The sequence below is a fragment of the Miscanthus floridulus genome, chromosome 14, assembly GCF_019320115.1.
Source record: "Miscanthus floridulus cultivar M001 chromosome 14, ASM1932011v1, whole genome shotgun sequence".
Classification (NCBI taxonomy): domain Eukaryota; kingdom Viridiplantae; phylum Streptophyta; class Magnoliopsida; order Poales; family Poaceae; genus Miscanthus; species Miscanthus floridulus.
In genome coordinates this window covers 57,092,324-57,111,836 of record NC_089593.1, presented here as the reverse complement: position 1 = coordinate 57,111,836, position 19,513 = coordinate 57,092,324, and the positions used below count along the sequence as shown (strand labels likewise).

The 19,513-nt window shown below is 42.3% G+C and overlaps 1 long non-coding RNA gene and 1 pseudogene across 1 annotated transcript; both read left to right on the top strand.

Annotated features, from left to right (window-relative positions):
• The first annotated feature begins 12,173 nt into the window (after window positions 1-12,173).
• LOC136503481 (uncharacterized) lies at window positions 12,174-15,866 on the top strand (annotated as a pseudogene).
• Window positions 15,867-18,273: 2,407 nt separating this feature from the next.
• On the top strand, window positions 18,274-18,748 carry LOC136505876 (uncharacterized). The gene is made up of 3 exons (XR_010771342.1): window positions 18,274-18,373; window positions 18,463-18,559; window positions 18,632-18,748. It is a non-coding gene; the product is annotated as an uncharacterized lncRNA (long non-coding RNA).
• The last annotated feature ends 765 nt before the right edge of the window (window positions 18,749-19,513 follow it).

Genomic DNA, 19,513 nt, shown 5'->3' with positions numbered 1-19,513 from the left:
TTTTTTTAGTTTTTACTTATTTTGTATGATAAATGTTAGTACTTATTCCATTCTTAGAATTTTGACTGCAAGTTTGGTAGATTTTTGGGGGACATTGGTGCTAGGTAATGTGAGGAGGTAGCATCATCATCAAATTTTTTTAAACCCGTCACGAGCACCTCAAGTCCATGTTTTTGACCAAATTCTCCTTCTTTATGTTTTTTCGAATTTTCTGAAATTCATCTAAAATTCTTAACCTTTGGATGTGGTTTTTGTTTGAGATGGATGCTACTTGATCTTGTGAAGCGGTGTCCAATATCTCAGCTTGATTGGTCTCAATTTGATCAAGGTTGGATTTTCTTGTGACTCTCGAACTTCAGTTTTAGTTCTGTTCCTACAGGCCTTTCTCCAGTGCTTTGCCTTCAGTCTGCTAGCATAGTCACTAATCTTCAGGAGCTTCTTCCGGTGTGGGGTGTTAATGGTAGTACAGACTTTCCAGTGTTTGAAACGCTCAGCTGTGGCACTCTATTCTGCAATGTCCGGCTCTCTAATTTTCAACCACCACCAGAACTTTCCGTGCTCCTTGTTTATGTGTTCATTCAATCATAGCTGCTGCAGTATGCAGTCTTTTCACCAGCATATCTCTTCCTAATGTTGCTGTCAGATTCAAGCAATAGTGTTTAAACTATTCAAAACTTCTATTGCTAATCATATTACTTTATTCCCTATTGCTTGAACTGCTCACGGTAGAACCTTTTTGTTTTTGCTGTTTTCTTTTGAGCTGTCCACAGTTAAATTGCTTATGCGGCTATTTGACATCGTCACTCGGCCTCTGCCAGAATGCGCTGTAGTCAGAAGACCATGGACATATGCGTGATGGTGAAGTGATCCAATTTCTGGAGCAAGTGGTGTGTTCACTGCGCGCAGCTGTTTGTGCCATCAGCAGCAGCCGCGGTATGAGCTTGGTGTCCGAGCTGCTCTCTAGCTCATTGTTTCTGCTGAAGAGGCTGAAGATGTAGTGGATCAGAACGAAGGACTGGAAAGGAATGGGGTTAGGGCACACCACCATTGATATGGGTGAGAAGGTTGCCAGGTGCAGAGGCGAGGCAGAGCGTGCGGGTCGGTGGTATGGGTGAGGCGGTCCAGAGCATGCGGTGGCTGCGTGTCAGGAGCTGGGCCGCTGGATGGGCTCCCAAGCTGGGCTGGGACGGGAGCGGCAGAATAAAGACCAGAGCAGCCATCGGGGAGAGGCATCGAACAGAACTGAACCCGTCATCTTCTTCCTCTGTACTCGTCCAAGAACCTCCCCTGTTGCTGTTCTTGCTCCTCCTCTCCGATTCCTTGCTCCTCCCTGTCTAAACTCCCTCTGATTCTCCGGAAATTGTATCAAGTTACCCTTATAACAGTGATTGGTAGTCAAGGTTTGTAACACCACGGTGCTCTGATTTGTTTTCTGCTGAGTTGCAACTCCGATCATTGAAGGGCAGATAGCACTGATAGAGGAGTGATTGGAGAGGATTGATTTATAGACTGGTCCATCCAAACGAAAAAGAACAGTATCCATTCACGCAGGGAATTGTTGGCGGGCTGAAAATATCGAACCAAACAGTTCCTAGTTTATAGGGCCGATCAATTGACAGGTTAACATCATCAGCACTTGAGGTAGCGCCAAATGCAGAATCTAAGCAACTTAATTACATGAGCATTGGTTTCAAAATTCGTTGTATCCATGTCGAGTGGAGAAGCAAGTTCGATAAGCCTTCAAGACAGGCTGTAACTTGAGCGTGGAGGGTGCTTGTGATAGAGACCCAGCACTGCCAAAACTTCATGCTTGTACAATTGTGGATACATCACACATCCTTAACTCCCATTCCTAAAATTCTTCACAAACGCAGCATCGCAATTTATCTTGTACCCATCTTCAGGTGATGCTTGCCACTTATGATCCTTACTGATGGGCCAAAGATTGTAGAGGGTTCAGATTTGGGACTTAGTATATCATTAATAGATCTTGGAGCTGGTTTATTTCTTTTAGTATTGTTTTATTCCTAGTAGTCGTGCTCAGAGATAAACTTGGTCCTAGTTTCATATTATTATAGTTTAAAAATAAACAAATTATGAATTTTTTAGGTAAGATATCTTTTACTATTTTTTGAAAATAAGAATCCACCTTTGAAACCAATTAGAGGCCGAAATTTGTCTAGTTTCGAGAATCAGAGGGTGGATGTTATCCAGTTTAGTAGTGTGGATGTTATCCAGTTTAGTAGTTAAGGGTGGAAAATTGGACTAACGTGTAAAGGTTGAAAAATGTACTTTACCCTTGTATAAATATAAGTGCAGATATGTATATTTTATCATTAGTGAACTACTGTATAGGAGACCATGAGATAATTATGATCAAATCCATTGAAAACAACCCAATGTGTGAAATTACTGTTACTCGTATTAAAGAAACCAATAGAATCAAGTGAAAAGCTATGAAAGCAATGAAGTAATATGCATTGACTCATTGAGGCGAAAACTCTAGTTCAGCCTTCTGACCAGATTTTTCACTTCCAAAAAAACACTACCCACACATGCTCTCAAAAAACACTATCCACCCAAGCCTTCTATTTTGGTCTACTAAGCTGATCTGAACATTATCCTGGTAATTTATATAGCAACTTACATGGACATTATTTCGAACAATAAATACAGCATTAACAGTTGGGTTGAGGAATTGGGGGGGGGAGGGGGGGGGGGGGGGGGGGGGGGGGGGGGGGGGGGGGGGGGGGGGCGGGGTTGCGATATTTTGCTCCTTTAGAACTTTATGTGCTGACATGATTTCTATCAATTTTCTTTATTTGGAGGAACAGCGTTTTCTTCATACATGTTCAAATAAAATGCAATCTAGAAACAAACAAGGGAACTCGTTGGGGAGATGAAGGAAATGCTAGAGCCTATTGTGTTTATGCTAAGGGACATCCCTATAATAACCAAATTTACATGCACTGCACATAGGATTGATAGGCACCAGGAATAGCTGCTGGTACTTTTGGTCAAAACAATGTTTGCATCCAAACTCAAATCAACACATGCATTGAAGCACTCAAGCTCCTCTTCGTCAAAGCCAAAATTAATCTCCAGATTCGGCACCACGTGAGCGATCGAATAAACAACTTTTGACAAATAGACCATGATGCATGGTCGCTTCTCTGTGTGCATTTGGCCTGACAAGGAGAGACAAGTGTCATGATCCAGTCCTCCGCTAGAACAAAGAGTAGGAAGACTAAGGGCAGTCCCAATGGTGCATTAATGATGGTTTCTATCCTCATTAAATGACTTGCCACGTAGGTAAAATGCTGACATGGCAACGTAATTAATGAAGAAAGAGAGCAAAAATCATAGAAATTGTTTCTTCATGAAGAAACCAGGTCTACTCTTGACCCAATGCACCAAGAAACCATGAAATCGCCATTGGGGAGAAACCACCAGTTTCTAGGGAGCTCGTGACGCACTCCCATTGGAGGAAAAGATAGAGTTGGGAGAGAGAAAGAGAAAATAGTTATTACTCATAGAAACCATGGGTTGGAAAGCAGTACTTTTTTGGTGCGATATCCTATGTTATAGAAACTACTAGTTTCTTTCATTGGGACTGCCCTAATGTCATTCAACAAGGCTGAAAACCTGATCTGGAAGTAGACGTTGAACATTAACCTGTTGCAAGTTGTGAAGGTGAAGGAAATGGTAGTCAACAGGACAAGCAGAACACGAGACCTCCATGGGCCAACAAGCCCAACCCAACATATTTAGAACCGGACCGGAAGAAATATATAGCAAATAGGCCCATATATTACACTCCAACCTGATCTGATATTGTCATTTATTTGCAGTGGCGGGCACCAGCAGTAAACAATATAATGGATTATTGGCAACATCAGACGCGTACAAGAAACATCTGTTGTTCTACGAAAGCATCATGGAAAAGCATCCGTAACTGAAACCTTGTCGTTCTGCGATGTGTGTATGCCACAAGCTGTACTCTTTGCCAGCAGGTAGTATATATTATGAGGGTTTAACGAGTTGTGGACATGGATTTGGTGCTTATTATTTCCCTACATTCACCTTGTGCACTTTCCTTCTCACCAAGAGTCCAAGATAGACAGTAATCAAGCAACTAATCAAATTCAGGAGAGCTTCCTTGCTGCTGTTTGTTACTAAAGCCTGCATGGAGAGAAAATTCAAAACAATGTCTACAAAAATTCTGAAAATATCAAGAAAAATCAGGCGCTCAGATCAGTGTCAGAAGCACAAAACCATGAAAATCACAACAATAAGTCCATCTCCACTATAAGAAATTGTTAAGTAATTAATTGACAACATTATATTCTAAAGTATAAAAAATTTTAGTTCCATATATATGTTTAAGTACTGAACTTAACAAGCATGTTGCATGTATATTTGAAAACATGTTTAAGAGCCATATATGTTCAAGTGAACTTAACAAGTTCAAGTGTCAGATATGTTCAAGTCAACAATTTCAGTGTCAAGTGGATTTAACAAGTTTTGTATTCATGTGTGCATGTGACTATAAAAAGACATAAACAGTTAAACATGCATATGCTATATCTATTGAAGTGAAAACAAGTATACAATGTGGCACTGAGCCAGAAACACTGACGCATCTATGCAAGGATTGCTCTATTACGAAGGAAGTTTGGGAGCTAACAAAACAATGGTTTGGCTTGACTGCTCTGAACACTTTAAACACTTCGGGGTCCTTGCATAATTACTAGCGCAAATGCCGATCCAAGGTGGACGGAGAACAATGAAAAAGTTTTGATGGTATCATGGTCTACTTCTAGCGAAACATTTGGAAAGAACTTTCCAACAAAAGACCTTATAATCAAGACAAGTGGTGTCGATGTGCAAGGATGACATACAACAATTCCAAAAGGCCACAAGTCAAAATGCCATGGTTCACTAATCTCCTATCCTTGTGTCCAGGCAGCAACTGCTTGCTACTCCAGAGCTGGAGTCTGTTTTTTTTTTTCATTTTCATAGCATATATCTTGGTTGTTCTGGGTGGTCGCCCTTGAACTGGTTGTTTTCCTGTGTTCTTAGCGGTGCAGTAGGACGTAGTGGCTGTACTCGATCAGTCCCAGGGTGACCCATTTTTGTACTCTCATTTCTTTTTTATCCGTCTAATATATTGATCCGCAAAGTCTTGCCACCCTTTCTAAAAAAGCAAGTATGCAGTATGTGTGCTTAAGGGTGATATTATGTCTTTAAGTGAACTTATAACAAGTTTTAACTGTCTTATTTATCATATTAGTGAACTTAGACATTTTTAGGTGCCAAACAAGTTGTGTAAACAAAATATTAGGAAGCAGCGCACCAATTTGTGGGGTGACTAGATCATGCATGAGTCGAGCCTTGCACATGCATATATCTTGGTGCCAGGCTTCCGTGGGACAGACTGAGCCTATAAAACATGGTTGTCCCTATCTACTTAGCCTCACTGAGAAGAGATGTTGTTTGGTTGCCTACATGCAAATATGTAGCATGCAGAGCACCAATTGTAATTGATCTTATCTTTTTTGTGTTTCTTTCTTTGTCTCTTGAATGATTCTCCCTTTCACTCCCCTCCTTTCCTGTTAATTTTGGCTACTAACCTTTTTGTGCTTGTTAATAAATTTCAGTAGGGGCTTAAGGCTCCCCTCCTGTTCCCTAAAAGAAATATGTTGGATACGATAAAAACAATAAAAGATTATGACCATAGTTTTTATTTTGTACAAATGTACTCTTAATGAAATTATTTTATCTTATTCTGCCTTATACTTCTTTAAAATGCATTAATATCACTTGATATGTACTAATTATACATAATACTATCATTAGCTAGATAAAGGCCTGCTGCATGCACCTAGCGATCCTAGCTCCATAGAAATGCCTAAAGTCTGCGTGCCTATAGAACCAGGCGAAGATGTTTTTTTTTAATCCCGCGAGCCAGGCCAAGCCAGACAACCATTCAACACGAACTTGCATCATCCCACCAGCCCGCCTAGGTCATATATGCTTCCAACTAATCACAATCTTGGTTTTCTTCCCATTATATGGATATAAATTTCTTATGTCTTGGTCCATTTTGTTGGTGCCAAATGGCATTGGACACATTAGATTATTGAGAATGTCTTTCCTGGAAAGTGAGCCAAATTCAACCTTGCCCACCTCGTCGAGCATTTTTGCTCGCTCACTTCAGAGAGGAAAAGCTAGAAATCACGAGCCCCGTGGCGATACAGGAACGGACTCAAATACGATTTTTTGCTCCAGTTTCTGGCTCGATAAGATCAAGTACGAGATTCACGGACAGAACTAAACGTGACCAACATTTTTAGAGGAACACAACCATTTGATAACAGCAGCAAGGGCTATTTCAAGAATGAATTTGCTCTAGTTATTAATAGAGCAAAGCAAAGCACCAACCAACTATTTTTGAATGGCTATAGGCCATTGTTACTCACTTGCATCTTGTTTGTTTTGTTTTTAATTTTTAAGTTCCACCTGAGTCATGACAAAACAGGAAAAAGAACAAACCATTAATTTTGTAGACTACAATATGGATATGAATTAATGATATAGAATTATCTATAATTTGTCACAACCAAATAGTGATTACATAGTATTTTGTTCATGTTGTAGTATTAGGAAATAAACAAAGAGAGAGTGCAACCATAAGTATTTACTTACAGGCTTGTAATAATATACAATGTGTCTCCTCAGATTCTAGCCCATGCAAAAACATGGGTTTATGTTATAGGAATATAAATGATCCTCTTTAGTGATCAATTAAGATTAGTCATATTAAAGAAATAAAAAATGATGAAAGTAATCTTTCAACGAGTTGCAAAGTCCAAATTAGCCTTGTGTATTTTAGTCATTCAAACTGATTTTGCCTCACTATCCGCCCTATCCTTGTCACCTCTAAAAACAGTTTGATTTACGGACCTAGCCCAAGCCTTCTAGCTAGTTATATGGGAAGTATTTGAGTGACCTAAGCATGTCACTCCAAACATTGAATACGACATTAAGTAACGGGTTAGGTGAGCAATATTTTGTGTGCATACATGACTTGATTGGTCGATAGAGAATTTTTACAGTTTTGCTTGTTTGGAGGGACCACATGTTTACATACATATATATGTTCTAATAAATGGAAGCCAGAAGCAAACGAGTTGCGGAGATGAACGGATCTACTAGTGTTTACATCCCCATTGTAGATAGGACTGGTAGGCATCAGGAATAACCCATGCAGCACCGAGCATTTCTGCCAGGGAACCACACGGCATCTCCGCGAGGGCACCAGTGACTGAAAATTAAGAATCTGTTAGTAGAGCCAAACAAACGTGTAGACAGTCACTACTAGAGAACAGACTTTAGAACGATGTCCCAATTTGGCATTAGCCTCGGCATTTTTTTGCCCCCGGGACTAAAGGTTCATTTAGTCCCGGTTGGTAATACCAATCGGGACTAAAGGTTCCTTTACTCCCGATTGGAGCCACCAACCGGGACTAAAAGTCCTCCAACCTTTAGTCCCGGTTGGTAATACCAACCAGGATTAAAGGTAGACCCTTTAGTCCCGGTTGGTAACACCAACCCGGACTAAAGGACCCTTTAGTCCCGGTTGGTCCCGATGGGCTAGTTCAAAAGGAAAGCATCCCATCCATTGTTAGATGTGTTTTGTAGGTGGGGTGGTAAGCTCCGCGCGAGGCAGGGCATGAGGTCTTGAGTTCGAATCTCACAGGACGCAGCGGTGGGAGGCATTATTTTTTTTAAAGCTGGGAGGATCTTTAGTCCCGGTTGTGGCAAACCGGGACTAAAGAACACCACCTTTAGTCCCGGAATGCTAGTCCCGGTTAGAAACCGGGACTAAAACCAATTTCCAGCTGGGACTAGATGTCAGTTCTGTAGTAGTGAGTTCTCCTTTTTGAGATGTGCTGGAAGGATTATCGGACTGCTGGGCTCCTCTTCCGTTCGTCGCAAATTAAGCATCGGTTAGTGTTTACATGCGTGTCATCTCCATGAACTTCATGCACATTATTACTAGTTTGTTGGGCTATTAGATAGGACGCATGCTTTGCAATGTACAGTATTTGGTGAGTCGAGAACAATTCAATGTGGCAAAGCATATTTTCTCATCAGTTCTATAAATTCGTCAAATTTGATTGTAGCAGAGAACATGGCACATGATATTGAAGCCACATATTCTTTACGGGTGTCTGATTATTAATTGTCAGAAGGTTTTGAAACGCCTGAATATTAAACTGAAATGGCCTAGAAAATGTTTAACTGCTACTCTGGTCCTCCAAAAGTACTGCAGAAACTTATATGTGTGAATTCATGACAAATAACCACGACATTATTATCACACTTCGATCATTAGGACACAGAACACTAAACTTCTGCTTAACGGCTTTGCTAATGTAACTTGAAGAATTGCCTCGTGTTTATAAGGCCCCGTTTAGTTCCCTCCAAAACCCAAAAAATTTTGCGCAGTACCCGTCACATCGAATCCTGCAGCACATGCATGGAGTACTAAATGTAGACGAAAAAAAAATTAATTGCACAGTTGGGTGAGAAATCGCGAGACGAAACTTTCGAACCTAATTAGTCCATAATTAGACAATAATTACCAAATACAAACGAAAGTGCTACAGTACCCAAACCCCAAAAATTTTCAGATCTAAACGGGGCCTAAGTTAAGTGATGGTGCATGGCTCAGTCGTCTGAACTGGTCTGTTGAAGGCCGGAATCTAAAAGGTTGGCTATAAATCTAGCGCAGTCTGAAAGCTGTGCTGAAGGCTGAAGCTTGAGTGATATGCTGGAACGACAGTGGAACAGTTTGGTCCTTCATTCAGGAACCAAGTTAACATTTTCGTGAGCAGTAAGTAACGGCCACAGAAATAGAAATAGGAGGCATAGGGAATTGAAACTTTGTATTGCCCAGGAACTCCATGCCTATATTGTTCGAGTTTGCAGGTCAGACTCTATCAACTCGGTCTGATCGATGTGTAGAGGGAGTGTAACAATGGTGTCAGGACACTCACGTCAGTAATGTTCATGACAATTCCCTCGGTGCCAATAAAACTTTATTTGGTTCCTTTGTAGCCCCTAAAATGGTTCTATTTCATTCAAAGCCATGACTTCAAAATTGTGTCCCTTAATAGTCACCAACGTTAAATTCTGTGTTTTTTCGGGTACCATTAATGCAAGACACATTGGCTTCATGGAAAATGGCATTTGTGCTCCTATTACACTGACCTAAGGTGCCCACTACTCACATTTATCCCTCATCTGGCTTCTCCTCTCCTCTCTCCATCTGGCTTTTCCCCCAAATCTAATAGGATTATTGTACAACTAGCGTCTTATCTAATTATAGCTAGCGTATTGTACACACTATACTTGTACATGGCTCTATTAGAAGTACGAGGCCGCGCCGTCTAGGCGGTCTCCCAATGTATCCACGTAGACTTTATTTCCATAGCTGTTGGATGAAATTCGGACTGTCGTGGTTCAATCCTCATAGCTTTCCGAGCCTTCCTATCTCATTCATCATCCATTATTACACCGCCTGCACTCAGAGACCTGGAGCTGACATACGTAACATACTAATTTAGTGCAGGCGCTAGCCACTCATGCAAGCTGCAAGTTGCTTACTCATGCACGTGGTGCATTAATGCAGCACCAGCTCTAGGCGCTTGTGCATGCAACATTTATTTACTCCACTCGAGCGTCTACATGCAGTTAATGAGATGGGACTTGATATATATATATATATATATATATATATATATATATATATATATATATATATATATATATATATATATATATGTGTGTGTGTGGATAGTGCACGTGTGAGCTTGTTGTTTGCTCTGAGCTCCCTCTTCCTGATGCCTGCATGCTAGAGCCTGGTTAGTCTAGCGATTGATGCATACACCGATGTGAGCCATGGCAAGTGCCTGCCTCAGTCTTGGCCCTCACTTGATGTGTCAGCACGCAGCAGCAGCCTGTTCGGGAGGCCGTATCGTATCGTGGATTATTTACTGCTGGCTGGTTTGGTGTGAGAGAAAAACACTGTTCCTGGCTGGAAATTTACGATCGTTTACGAGCAAGCGAACAGGCTGCAGAACTGTGTCCCTGTTGATCCATAATTATTACTACAAATAGTTAATGAGAGGAGACTGGATAGACAGACGTCTTCCTTGTTTAGCACGTGTAGTTGTCTGCTCTGAGCTCCGTCTCCTTATTCACTCAAGGTAGGGTGCCTCCGTCTTAGATCCTACTTGAATTGATGTGCCTTGATGCCTGCATGCTAGAGCCTGGTTAGTTCAGCGATTGATGCATGCACCGATGTCAGCCATGGCAAGTGCCTGCCTCAGTCTTGGCCCTCACTTGATGTGTCAGCACGCAGCAGAACTGTGTCCCTATTGATCCATAGTTATTACTACAAATAGTTAATGAGAGGAGACTGGATAGACTGACGTCTTCCTTGTTTAGCACGTGTAGTTGTCTGCTCTGAGCTCCGTCTCCTTGTTCACTCCAAGGTAGGGTGCCTCCGTCTTAGATCCTACTTGAATTGATGTGCCAACACCTAAAAAATTGTATACTTGTTGGGCCATGATTTATTCACTTTTTCTTTTTCTTGCCTTTTTACCTCTACTGGACCACATGATGTGATGTATCTTGATGTGGTGAAGCCTCGTAATTAAAGCTCTTTGTCTTGTCCCTGTGCTACCATCTATGCACTACTCCCTTGGTCCCATTAAAAGTCACATCTTTTATTTTTGGATACCATGTTTGACTATTCGTTTTATTTAACCTTTTTTTATAAAGTATAAAATAAATAGATCATTATTAAAGTATTTCCAATGATAAAATAAATCATAACAAAATAAATAATATTTATACAAAAGTTTTGAATAAGACGAACAATCAAACAAGATGGCACGGAGTCCAAAACGATACTTTTAATGGTACGGAGGGAGTACTTAGTACTTACTCTGTTGTTCAGGGTTGCACTGTTTACTGTGCATGTCCCTCACTATTTATAAAGGACTCCAAGGCCATCGTTCATCACCACCTCGGCTAGCCACATCGCCATTGCACATACACCAGCACTAGGCTATTCGTTGCGTATTGAGAGACTACAATTATCTGGTTGTGAAGGCCTTGTTGCCTAGCGTGTGGTAACTAACACATCATGGTGCGCAAGTGATTATTTGATGTGCAATGCTATGTCTTCGAACGATTGGAATTCTACTAGAACATCTCGTTTTTCTTTCAGAGTACATTTTTAAAATCATTTTTTTAACTTCCACGTGTACTGTGGAGAGTAAATGTGAAGGGAGGGATTTTTCCTTTAAAAATAGCCTATGAAAGTATGAATAGAAGCCATGAGAAAATGATGAATTAAAATATTTATTTTTTATACCTGTTGTATGGTACTGTATGTACAGGTATAGACATGGTCAATGGAAAGGGTGCCTTCTTCTAGCCGGGCTGGAAAGAGGCGGTGTGGCAAGGGAGCGGCTGCAGCACCAGGTGCCCTTACCTAGCCTCGCGTTATTTTTCGTGTTGTGTCTACCATCCTGTGGTTTTATAATTTAAAAATAATTTCATGCTGCACTAAATCTGTATCGTTGGATCATATTTGAGTGCTACTCGACGTTATTACTTTTTTTAAACTTCTCGGACGTTATATTTGCTTCACAAGCAGCTAATGTTCCTTATTAAGAGTCAATTTTAGACTTGGATCTTGTTAGCCATTCGATTAGTGTTATACGAACCCTGATTAACATTTTTGAAGCATAAGGGTTTGGGAGAAAGTGATTAGATATTTGTTTTTGAGAAGAATCCATGGTTGGCGTACGTGTTGCCTGTCCCTCTGTCCGGAACAAAAAGGCCCCCCCTGCATCCCTAGGCTTCCATTAGGCAATTGCTGATGGGCCAGGAGCCCAGTACTCGCACTGACCAAAATTCCCAGCTCGAACTCGAACCCCAGCTCGAATCCTCCTTCCCGTCTCTCGCCAGCCTGGCTCCAGGCTTCTATCCTCTCGGTGTAGGCGAGGGGATCGGTCGCAGTAGCGGCGTCGCCGGCGAGATCTGCCCGCCGGCAGCCGCAATGGCCGCCTATCTCACGACAGGGCCGAGTCATGGTAGTAGGAGGCGGCGCGCCGGGTCTGGACCTACACCGTGCCGCTCCAGGTCCACCTCCACAGCGCCGGCTGCCAGCCGCCCCGCCAAACGAGTCCACGATATGGTCGGAGGAGGAGGCGCGCCGGGTGTGTGCCAGTGTCGTGCTGCTCTAGGTCCACCTCTACAGTGCCGGCGTCCTCCCATTTCCCCCGTCGCCACCCTTCCTGGTATGCGTTCGTATACCCCCCCCCTCCCCTCTGGAGAGGGGATCTATCCTCAATGGCTATCTATCGCCTCCTGCCCTTGATCCATTAGTGTGGGTTCCCTGTTATTCCTGCTGCGAACTCCATCCCAATAGATGCGACACCGCCATCCAAATTGCGTGATGCTGCTTTGCTCCCAGCTCCTTGTCTCGCTTGGCTGCTAATCAAATGCTAAATAATATCATATTCATAGCTGCTTACTTTCTAGTGTTATACTGTACCGTGATGAACGAACAGATTGCCGTGTCGAGTTGGAACTGTTTCCAGAGGGATTCAATTTGCCGCTTGGAGTTGTATCTGTTTCCAGAAAGATTAATAAACGTAAAATGTTTTCCGTTGGATCAAACATAAATCTGTTTTTTTTTCACTGGATGGAATGTTAGTCGAGCTAGGCATTGGCATGCATGGACAGGGTATTATTATATGGAGCCCCCGGGACCCCAAGCGTAGATAGAGAGCATCACATACACAAATAGATTTGTATGGCTGTATTGTGCCTCCTCTCTCATATTATACAAATATTGTCTTTACGTCTCATGGATATAATGGATATTGTTTTTTGTTTTCAGTCCTACCTGTAGCTGGACTGACAATACGTGAGCGACAGACACTTTGTAGATCCATAAGGGAGGCAAAGAAGAAAGGTGCCCTGTTTGCTTCCCCTTACTCATAAATATAGTAAGTTTTATCCAGGGGTTCAAGTATGTGCCTGTCCCTGACATGTGAGATGTATTTCTTGCATAGGACCCTACGCTGGGCAGCAAAGCAGTCCAGGTCAGTGTAAGATGTGTTGGGGCTAGAGGGCTGGTGTAGGCCAATACTCCAGGTGATTAATATGGTTTCTTGTCCCTCCTGCAGTATCCTCTGCGGAACAGACTTCGTACTATGGCCCTCCTGCGCATGAGTGCCAGCACTGTGGTGCACAGTTCTAGTATCAGGAACGTGTTAAAAGGACATATCCAGGTGAAGTGGGTAGTGTTCGGTTTCATCTTTGCTGCAGGGGAGGTAAGGTCAGCTTGCCATTCCAGGAAAGCCCCCCTCCTTTCCTGGATAAACTATTGGACCCAGGGGGTGATGTTTTATCTAAGTACTTTATCAGGTCTATTTGTTCTTATAATTCAATGTTTGCTTTTACATCACTGGGAGCCAAAATTGATACAGGCATAAACAGGGGCCCTGGGCCATATGTATTCAAAATTAATGGGCAGGTTCATCATCGAATTGGGTCTTTGTTGCCAGATGAGGGTAGACCTCCAGTGTACGCGCAGCTGTACATTTATGATACTGAAAACGAAGTCCAGAATCGAATATCAATTTTTGATAGAGATAGAGAATGTGATAGCGATAGCCAAGTTGACAGATCAATTGTGGAGGGCCTGGTAAGGATGTTTGATGAGTCTAACGGGTTGGTCAAATCATTTAGGGTGGCTAGAGACCTTTTGGGACATGGGCAGTGCCAATCTTTACGGCTTAGGCTGTTGCACGATAGGTCTAGGGTCGCACCCCAATATAGTGTGCCAACAGGAACAGAGATAGCTGCTTTGATAGTGGGGGATTTCTTGGAGGAGAAGAAGACCCTCGATGTAATCATTCAAGATAGAGGAGGTGGGCTTAGAAGAATTAGCAACCTACATGCCAACTATATGGCACTGCAATACCCAATTTTGTTCTCTCGTGGGGAGCAGGGGTTCAAGTTAGGAATTAAATATAGCCGATCAGGAACCTTGCCCGTTAGGACTAGAGATGAGGTTACTATGCTTGAGTATTATGCTTTTCGATTACAACAGCGTAGATGTGAGGCAACAACACTGATACATGGCGATAGGCTATTCCAGCAATACATTGTTGATGCCTTTGCCTCCATAGAGGAGAACAGACTCAGGTTTATAGTAAAGAACAATAAAAACTTGCGGTCCGAGGTGTACAAGGGCATTAAAGATGCACTACATAAGGGTGATGTGGATGGAAATAGCATTGGCAAAAGGGTTACTTTGCCCGCTAGCTTTACGGGGAGTAAAAGATACATGGTACAGAACTACCAGGATGCCATGGCCATCTGTCGATTCTATGGTCCTCCGGACCTGTTTATTACTTTTACATGTAATCCAAAGTGGTAGGAAATAGCTGATGCTCTTGCATTTGTTCCAGGGCAGAGGTCTGACGCTAGACCTGACATAGTTAGCCGAGTCTTCAAGCTAAAGGTGAACGAACTTGTTTCTGAGCTGAAGAAAGGGACTTATTTTGGGAAAACACGAGCAGGTACACTTCCTTTTTTTATGCCAGGGTTGCCCCTCGGCTTTGAAAAACTAGTTGTTTCTATGCACGTCTGGTTCTAATGATGTTATTTGTAATTTTTCCAGTCCTCTATACTGTTGAATTCCAAAAATGTGGTCTACCCCACGTCCATATCTTGGTTTGGCTTCAAGGTAACACTAGAGACCCACGTCCCTCTTTTATTGACTAATCATATGTGTAGAGGTACCAGATAAACAATCGGATCTTCTCGGCTATAACCTTGTTGATGAATTTATGGTGCATGGTCCTTGTGGCGAGATTAACCAAAAATGTCCATGTATGAAAAATAGCAAGTGTTCTAAATTCTTTCCAAAAGACTACCAGACAAACACACTTGTCAGTGAGGATGGGTTTGTGCGGTATAGGCGTCGTCCTGATACTGGGCATTTTGTGGAGCGGTATGGGGTTAGACTTGACAATAGGTGGGTTGTTCCATACAATTTGGCACTTTTAAAGCGATTTGTGGCACACATAAATGTAGAGTGGTGCAATAAAACACACCTCATCAAGTACCTATTTAAGTATATTGCCAAGGGCCTAGATCGCGCTAGAGCGGTGATTGAATCATTTGGCACCCAAGTCCCCGATGGCGATTCACATGATGTTCCCATTGGTACCACCAATGGTTCCTAGCCGTTGGAGTCACTAGATGCCTAGAGGCAGCCTGTAGATGTGGATGAGGTTAAAGAATACATTGACTGCCGTTACCTATCCTCCCATGAAGCCATATGGCGTATGTTTGAATTTGATATACACTATAGAACCCCTGCAGTGGAGAGGTTAGCTGTGCATCTCCCTTGGATGAATACTGTCGTGTATCTAGCTAGGAAACCATTGGCTGACATTGTGGATGACCCTCGTCACATGCGGACAACATTGACTGAGTGGTTTTCTACTAACAGGACATTCCCATGCGCCCGAGAGCTAACATACATAGAATTCCCCACGAAATGGGTTTGGAATAGGAAGGACAAGGCATGGCATCCACGCAAGGGACCTATGAAAATCGGTAGAGCCATATACATCAACCCTAGCTATGGTGAACTTTGCTACCTCTGTATGCTTTTGAATGTTGTCAAGGGCGCTACATCATATGAAGATCTTAGGACGATTAGTGGTGTCCTGTATCCTACATTCAAGGATGCCTGCTAGGCTATGGGCCTCCTTGGCGATGATAGTGAGTGGCGTGAGGCTCTAAGGGAAGCATCCATGTGGGGTTCAGCCGCTCAGATGCGACAGCTTCTTGTTACTATAATTCTTTTTTGCTCTGTTTGCGATGCAGCATCTCTATTCCATGAGTTCTACACATATTTCACTGATGATATAGAGTATAAAATAAAGAAACTGATGTAGTTGCCTTACTACAGAGTTCCTGACCATCATCTAAAGAATCAGGTCCTGATTGAGCTTGATAGCCTATTCGTCAAAAATGGTGCTTCAATGACAAATCATGGTTTACCTAAACCTGACCTTAGCACTAGCAATAAGATGAAAAATAGATTACTAGCTGAGGAGCTAGCTTATGACTCTGCAAATCTCCGACACATGCATGATACCCTTGCTAACCAGTTGACCTCTCAGCAAAGACATATATATGATGTTGTGCTGCAGTCAGTCTATGAAAATTCAGGGCATTGTTTCTTTGTGTATGGGTATGGTGGAACTGGGAAGACATTTCTCTGGAATGTGCTGATTTCACGTTTGCGCTCAGAAAAGCATATTGTCCTAGCTGTAGCATCTTCTGGTGTCGCTTCACTCTTGCTCCCTAGAGGCCGTACTGCGCATTCTCATTTTAAAATTCCTATAGTTATTGATGAGTCATCCATGTGTGATATTAAAAGGGGTTCTTTTCTTGCTGACTTAATTGTTCAGAGCTCTTTGATTATATGGGATGAGGCCCCCATGACTCACCAGCATTGTTTTGAATCCTTAGACCGTAGCATGCGTGACATCCTTGGACAAATAGACTCTTCCATCTTCCATAGGGTGTTTGGTGGGAAAACTGTGTTACTTGGTGGAGATTTCCGCCAAGTGATGTCTGTAGTTGAGGGTGGTACTAGATTAGATATGGTTGATGCATCCATTACTAACTCCTACCTATGGAGCCATGTTAGGATCCTGAGGCTTATAATCAATATGCGTCTGCTTGGGATGGCGAGTGCTGGGTTACCAACTGAACAAATCAAATCATTCAATGATTGGGTGTTGAGCATTGGTGATGGAACTGCAAAAGGTACTGCCCATAATGAGGATGAAGGTTCTGACCTTATCAAGATACCACGCGATATACTAATTCCAAGGATTGGTTCTGCTGTTGATGACATTGTGAGATCTACTTACCCTAACCTAGAGACCTCATATTCTGACCCAGTATATCTAAGATTGAAGAAATTAATACCCATGTGCTTTCCTTAATCCCAGGCCATGAAAGGATATACCTCAGCTCGGATAGTTTGGTTGATTCGTCAAAGGATCATGGTAACTTAGACCTGCTCTATCCCATTGAGTTCCTAAATTCTCTGCAATTCAAAGGAATCCCCCCATAAGCTTAGTCTAAAGATTGGTTCCCCTGTAATGCTTCTGCGCAATTTAAACTAGAGTGCTGGCCTATGTAATGGTACACATCTTATAATAACATAGCTAGGAGATCGTGTGTTGGAAGCTCATATAATAACTAGTTCGCATATTGGTGATAAGGTCCTCCTTCCTCGAATTTCCTTGCACGTATCTAGCACTAAATGGCCATTTGTACTTAGCAGACGCCAATTCCCAGTGCGCCTGTGTTATGCAATGACTATAAATGAGAGCCAGGGACAGACTTTGCATAGTGTTGGCCTATACCTGCCCCGTCCAGTGTTTTCTCATGGACGGCTCTATGTTGCTATATCGCGTGTCACATCTAGAGATGGACTTAGGGTTCTGATTGATGATGACATCGATCTAGACTCCAACAATACTAAGAACATTATTTATAGAGAAATCCTCCAAGCCCTATGGTAATGTTTCCTCTACTACCATATGTGTTCCATACCTGTCCAAATTGTTATGGCATCTTCCATGTCACCCATACACCCCTACAATTGTTTGTTGTATTTTCCTTGTTTTTTTGTGTTTCATTTGACTCCTGTTCCCCTTCCATGCTCCTCTGTTGCCAGATGGAGTACAACTTGCTATCCCATATTAATCCAACAAGGCACAATTGGTGCATCAAGGTTAGAGTTGCTAGGATGTGGCACTCATCTAGGACTTCTAAGGGAAATGGTGCTACTGCCATGGAACTTGCTCTGGTTGACGAACAGGTGACTGCCTGACACATGTGCCTATATTGTTTTACTCCATGGTTAGTATGGACTTTTGAATCTCTGTGCATCAGGGTGTAGGCATCATAGCCTGCATTGCCCAGAAGAACGTCAACAAGTTCGCTGATGCTCTAGTGGAAGGGCATTCATACATGATAAAAAAGTTTCAAGTTAGCAAGCAAGGAAGGAAGTACAATGCTGTGCTCAGCACACACATGATCTTTTTTACCCCATGGACTGTTGTTGAGGATGTCCCTGCAGAGCTATCCAGCAATCTTCCACTCTATGTTTTTAATTTCGTGGACTTTGAGGACTTGGATCGCAGGGCAAGAGACAAGCATGGTGGCCATGGTTTAGTGGGTACGTGCTGAGCCTCATGGTCCAGATTTCCATAGCCTCTTTGGCGATGTAATGTTGATACCATGTTATGTTGATGGAATTTTCAATAGATGTTATTGGATAGCTTACTGTCATCCATCCAGTCATACAGTCTAGTGGTCTAAATGGGACGACTGTCAGGCGTTTGGTGGACCTACGCGATTTAAGGTTGGTTTCCGTATTTGCTTATGCATTTGTTGGCAATTATTATTATTTTCCTAATCTTTCACCATGCTGCAGTGACCGGCTTTTGCAAGTAACCTTGTGGGCTGAGCATGCCACAACCTTTGAGGATGAGTTCCTAGCTGAAACTGCCGGTAAAGATGAACCAGTTATAATAGTTTTTGCTGGGATGCATGTGAGGCAATACTTGGGTGAGTGTTAGCATCATGTTCCTCAATGCTAAATACTATGCCCATCTTGCATCCTGATCTACCCGTTTAAATACTAACCTACGTAATGCAACATGTGGGAGTGGTGATGCAACAAAATGGTACATGAACATTGACATACCTAAGGTCAATGCATTCTGTGCTAGGTAACCTATTACACAACCTTTTTTCTTGTTAAGTTATGCACATGCCAGTGTGGGTGTGCTCATGTAGTTTGTCCTGTCCTCAGCCTACAGGGGAGAGGTTCTGAGGCCATGCCCCTACCAGGAGATGGTGCATCTGAAGCTGATACTATGGACGACCCAGGTTCTAATAGGAAGACTATGTTAGAGCTCCTCTCATTGGATCCTCATGAGATTAATGTACTTCTATGGCAGAACCTCCTGAGAAATCAGGTCCACGTGCACCTATCGTTGTCTTGATAGACCTCGGATAGCATACAATAGTTCCCAACAACTCAATAGGTCTGTCGGGTGTCCTCGGGAAACCCGAATCATCCATGATTCTCTTTTCAAACAGGATCCCAATCACAGACATTGTAGATTACAATAGTTTATTCAAATATATACATCAGAGTAAAAGATAGCGGAAGTCTTAAGATAATATAGTTTACAAACCAGTTGTTTTCAAACTTACAATACCATAATTGTCATACAACCATAGTAGCGGGATAATATTACATTAACATTATTTATCATACATACTAGTGCCTTGTCCAAAGGCCATTCAT